The sequence below is a fragment of the Nannospalax galili genome, unplaced genomic scaffold, assembly GCF_000622305.1.
Source record: "Nannospalax galili isolate Female #2095 unplaced genomic scaffold, S.galili_v1.0 scaffold861, whole genome shotgun sequence".
Classification (NCBI taxonomy): domain Eukaryota; kingdom Metazoa; phylum Chordata; class Mammalia; order Rodentia; family Spalacidae; genus Nannospalax; species Nannospalax galili.
Genome location: NW_008345581.1, coordinates 1,376,255 through 1,382,254, shown reverse-complemented (window position 1 = coordinate 1,382,254; position 6,000 = coordinate 1,376,255). Strand labels below are relative to the sequence as shown.

The following is a 6,000-nucleotide window of genomic DNA, read 5'->3' as shown; positions in this document are numbered from 1 at the left end:
CGGGACCTGGCGTGGGCGCGGCGGACACCCCCGCTATCCCCACCCCTCCCGCGGGCCGTGAAAACCGTGCCCCCGCCCGCCCGGGCACTCCGGCGACAGCGCGGAAGCCTTTGTGGCGCGCTCGGGCCCGCCGCCAAGCCCGCCCTCCGCGCCCCCGCCCCGGCTCTCGGGACTCGCCCGCGCCCGGCATAGTCGGGCCGAGGCGGGCTGGCGCGAACGCCTTCCTCCGCCCTGCGTTTCTGCGGTGTTTTAGCGGCGACGGCGTCACATGACAACGAGCTCTCCTCAGCGGAGGGTCCTGGGGTCGCTCGGCGTGGCTACTGGCCCAGGCCTCTTGGCGGGGTGCGGCAAGGGACTGGCGACCTGGGGAGCTGGGGCGGCGCAGCCCCGCTTTCCCGCTCTCCGCCTTCGCAGCCCCCGCCGGGGGCCTCCTTGCGAAACATGTCCAGGCCGGAGCACTGCCCCGCGAGTTTCCCAATCCCCCCGAGAGACGAGGCCAATAAAAGTTGTTTTCCCTCCTTTCTCGAGGTGGGGTGCGGGGTGAAGCGCTGGGAAGCTAGAGTGCTTGGAGTTGGACCCGAGCCCCACTTGGAGGGTCTGAACTCTGTGCTGTTTGTGCTGTTTAGGGTCCACCAAATTGTCAGGTTTTCAGATTGTCACGTCGCCCCTTATACCTACATTTGGATTGTTTCCCATTTCCACCCTGCAGGCAATCGTGTCCCAGCCGTCTAAGTCTTGGGTTGGTTTTGGAGTCTTCTAGACCCCCCAAACTGCTGTTTGTGATACAGAATTGTCCATCTGCTGTTGGTTGGTGTTAAGATGAAGGGTATAGTTTATTCTTTCCCCTGGTTGTGCTTAGAAACGACTGTATTTTACAGGTTAGCAGAAAGTGTGAAAGAATCTAAATTGGCGGAAAGTTGTATGATTTTTAGCAACGGAATTTGTGACTGTCTTAGTTTTCCGTATGTATTTTAAAAATTTGCAAATTCTGATGGCGAAGCCCTTATGGAAATATACAGAACGTTTGCGAATAAAAGACGACTCGTTTGTTGTATGATAGTCTCATAATGTATGAATTGTGGTTAAAATTTGACCAAGGAAGAGATATTGAAAGAATCAGGAATGTTATTTCATCGCTTTTGATTTGCGGGAATGTAACACAAGTTGATAACCAGATAAAATTCTGAAATACCCACAGGTGTTCTGCCCATTTGTTTTCTTTGCATTTTAAAACTACTTTGGGGTTCTGCATGATGACCCATATCTATAATTCTCCTTGCTCAAGAAACTGAGGCAGGAAGATAACAGGTTGAGACTGGCATGGACATCATATGAGAATCCTGTATTAAACAGGAGTCTGGTGCTACATGCCTGTAATTCCAGCTGCTGGAGGCTGAGGCAGAAGTACTGAAAGTTCAAGCCAGCCTGGGCTGCAGAGTTAGTTCAAGGCCAGCCTGGGCAAATTAAGGAGACCCTGCCTCAGAAAGTAAAAGAGGGCTGGGCTTAGTGGTAGAATGCTTGCCTACTGTGTACGAAGTGCTGGGTTCAATCCCCTACTACCAGAAACATACTGTATTTTGTGGAAACTAAATTTATTTACCACAGCCATTTTTGCAAATTGCTTTTGAGTAGAAAGAAAATTATCTATTTTAGTTTTGATGTTCTGATAAAGCTAAGGGATATTTAAATGGGTGTGAAAAATGGAAAGACATTGCTAGGAATTTCTTCTTTGAAGAGAGTAATGCAACTACTATGGTTTTTCGTTGTTGTTTTGAGGTAAAGTCTCATTATGTAGCCCAGGCTGGTCTTTTAATTCAGTGTGTAGTCCAGGCTGGCCCTGAACCTGGCAGTTCTCTTTTTTTCTTTGAGAAAGGATTTTTGGTGTGTATGCAGGCTGGCCTTGAATTTATAGCAATTTTTCTGCTTCAACCTTTCAAATGCTAGTATTACAGCCACATTTGACTTTGACTGGCTCTTTTGAAGCCTTGAGTTGTATTGTAGGGGAGAGTGAATCTTGAAGTTTCTTGGAACATCCCCTAGTGGGACTAATATAGTAGTTCCTTTACAAACTGTGTGAAGAAGCCCTTTTAAACTAAAACCTAAAACTTATAGTATTAACCTTTTTTTTTCCTTGCTTGATTCTAGATCAGTATATCTTCATACTCTTGGTACTGTAAGGAGATTTAATGTATCCTTGTCAGCATTTGACCAAAGCCTGTGCTCAGTTGTTTGCTATAGGAGGCCACAATCTGCAGCTGTTTAGAAAATGGATACTTTTTTTCAGGCAAACAGGAATCAGTCTCTGATCTGTTTCTAAGTTCTGTAGATTTTAAGACTCCTTTCAAAAGTTAACCTGATTAGGGCAGGCCCTCTCAGATAATCTTTTATATGAACTCAACTGATTAGGGACATTAATTACATATGCAAACTGTCTTTTGCATATAACCATAGGAAAGCGATTTTAAGATCTCTCCCACTTTCAAGGAAAATGGTACAAGTGCGTGGGTCATTTGAAGGTGTTAAGACTCGCTTGCCATGGGGAGAGAAGTATCTTCAACAACTACCTCTTTACAACCTGGAAATAGTGATGCCTCCCTTTCCCTTCCCTCCCCTCTTACATGTTTTTTTTTCTTTTTGCATTACTGGGGATTGAACCCAGGGTCTAGGCAAGCTGCATCCTATTTTATTTATTTTTGAATGAGACAAAGTACTATGTAGTTCAGGCTGGCTTTGAATTCCTGATTGTCCTGCCTCCATCATTCCAGTGTGTGTGTGTGTGTGTGTGTGTGTATGTGTTCACATGCGTGCCACAATGTGTGTATGCCATGATGCTCCTGTGGAGGTCAGAAGACAAACTTGTAGGATTTGGTCCTCGCCACTATGGTGGGCCTGGGGATTGAACTTCTGTCATCAGGTTTGATGGAAAATGCCTTTATTCACTGGGTCTGGCTGAGTATATCCCACGCTGGCCTTGAACCTGGTTTGTTGAGTCTAAGCTGACCTAGAAATTTCAGTCTTCATGCTCCAACTTTCTGAGTGCTGCAATTAGAGATGTGTTACTGTGTGTAGCTGCAGCTAAGTTCACCTCTCTTTGAATTTTTTTTTTCTCCCCAATGTTGGGGGGGGAGGGGAAGTCCTGCCTGCTTTATACATTCTTCAGTGCTGTTGGCAGAAAATGATGTACCATTGAGTTGCCCAGTTGTTTCTGTGGAGTTTTACTATAATTAAACATACTAATATCTTTTTATCTTGGTAGATGCTAACTAACAGTTAAAACATTTTAGATTGTGACTCAGTACAAATATGATTGAAATAACATATGCTTCATGAAGTAATATTTAACCTTTATGAAGGATACTTTATTTTCTGATCTTTTTGTGAAGAATGCTGGCTGCAACTTAACTAAATGATACAGTGACTCACAGCAGCTTGTGTTGAATTGAAATCTCATTGGTAATCAGGAAAGTGCAAAGTAGAACCATAAGAAGGAACCAATTTACTTTCATCAAATTGAAAAACATTAAAAAGTCTGATAATACCACATGCTAATGAGACTGTTGGAAAAATTACCCTAAAAAATAGTTCTTTTTGAGACAGGTTCTTACTATGTAGCTCAGGCCTGCCATAAACTCTATGTGACTGAAGCTGGCCTTAAACAAACTGGGCCACCTGGCTTCAGTGCTATTACCACTTTGGCTGCAGTATAAATTGGTAATAGTCATTTTGTGAAAGTTTTTTCTTAGTAAGTTGAAGGTACATCTATTTTAAACCTTTACATTTCTGATGAGGGAAATTCTTAGTCACCAGAATATGTGAACAAAATGTCTATAATCCTTTTATTTGCAGTAGGCAAAGTTTAGAAAATAAGTGTCCTTAATGGTAGCGTGGATAACTATTATCTACTTTTTAAAAGTTAATAAGCCAGCTTGGTGAGCTTATTTAAGCTTTTTGCCCTTCCTAATAATGTTGTTAGATGTTCTGGCATTTCTTTTTCATCTTGCTTTGTAGTCCTTTTGTAATGTCATTGACAGGTTTTCTTATGAAATGTCTCCCTCTGTTTACTGAAAGAGCTTGTGTAATATTGGTACTAGTTCTTCCTTAATAATACCATCTGGGTCTAGAGTTTTCTTTGTGCAATTTGTTTATTTATTTATTTATTATTTATTTATATCTTAAGATAGTTGTTACTTTATAGCACAGGCTGGCCTTGAACTCAACTGTATAGCTCAGACTGGCCTCAAACTTGGCAATCTTCCATCTCAGCCTCCTGAGTACTGGGATTATAAGTGGGTACCACCACACTTGCTTGTGTTAAGATGTTTGATAACAAGTTCAAATTCAGCTCTAGGGCTGTTCAGATTTTTCTACTTCAGCTTGTGTTTGCTTTGTTTTAGACTACATTTTAAAAGAAAAATTTTCATTTAATATATTTTGTTGGCATAAGTTTAAATTTCCTGTGTTTTCTTCCTGTCTGTGGGATCTGTAGTAATAGCTCTTTAATGTCTTATCATTAACGTGTTCTTTAATCAATTTTGCTAATTTTTAATTTTTCTATTTCATTGATTTCTGCTCTTTATTATGATTTTTCCTCCCTTTGTGAAGTCTTAGGGCATAGGTTTTAGACTTTTTTGAGATAGGATCTTACTATGTAGCCCAGGCTGACCTTGAGTTCATGGTAATTCTCTTTGCGTTAGTCGTGATTATAGACATCAACCACTCTATTCAGCTTATATTTCCTGTTTTCTAATTAAAACATTTAAGGCTATAAATATTCCTCTAAGCATGGCCACATTCCATAAATTTTAATGTTACTCAGTTTGAAATAGTTTTCTGATTTGCTTTATGGTTTCTTTTGCCTGTGGCTTAAAGTTTGAGATTATTTAAGATGTCTTATTGTCATTGATTTTTAACTTAGTTTCACTTTTTGATTAGGGATTTTAATGTGTATAATTTTAATCCTTTTGAATTTATTAAGCCTTGTTTTATGAACCAGCATGTTGTCTATCTTGGTTACTGTATCTTTCACAGTTAAAAAGAATATGCATTTTGTAGGTATAGGATACCTATTATTTATTACAGAAATAATCAAATTATGGTGATTTGAGAACATTAGTTTTTCTGTTAGAAATGCATCTGGGGTCTCAAGATGTAATGACTATACAAACTAAAGTATTTCAGCAAGTCAGAAAGTTTTACTTCTGCAGAAAGGTGCAAAGCTGCTCTAAAGACAGTAAAGAAGCAGAACCAGAAAAAGTCTTTCTGGGTTCTTATTCCTAATGCAGAGGTGTTCTGCGTCTCACTCGGGTAGTCAGAGTTTAGCCTCAAGACAAAAAAAACAGAGTAGCGGAATAGCCAATAAAGCAAAGTGCAGCTATTGCACACAGGCTGCAACCTGGGTACAAACTTTAATCTTAGAAAAGTACTGACTGGAGGAGGGAGTTTTGCCATGTGATTTTTACTTATTTTTGTTTAACAAATTTCTCTGAATATGAAACCTTTGTCTTTTTTAACCCTTTAATAGAAAAGATGGTACATTTTGTTCACATTTTTCACATTTTCTTTTGTTGCCTGGATTGGCCTTGAACTCTGTAGTTGAGACTGGCTTTTAACTCTCGGTCTTGTCTCTATCCAATGCTGGGACTATTCACATGTACAACTGTTGTCTGGTTTTGATAACATTTTTCAAATCGTCTTTATCTTTGCTGATTTTTTTAGTGAGGGGGAGACTTTGTTTTATCAGATACTGAGAGGAAGAGTTAAAAAATTGACTGATTATGAAATTGTCTGTTTCTCCTTTAATTTTGTCAATTTCTCAAGTGTTTCTGTGTGTGTGCCTGTGTATGCTTGTTTGTGTGTGGGTGCATGTGCATATGTGTATAGGTGGAGGCCAGATAACCTTGGGTTATCAGGAACTGTTCATTTTGTTTTTGGATACAGGTACTCTCTCTGGCCTGTTGCTCACCGAGTAGGCTGGGCTAGCTTGCTGTGAGGCTCAGGGAT

At 40.6% G+C, this 6,000-nt stretch overlaps 1 protein-coding gene across 2 annotated transcripts in view; it reads left to right on the top strand.

Annotated features, from left to right (window-relative positions):
• The window catches only part of Stag1 (stromal antigen 1), a 421,107-nt gene that overhangs the window by 483 nt on the left and 414,624 nt on the right, over positions 1 to 6,000 (top strand). The gene's annotated exons all lie outside the window — the stretch shown is intronic.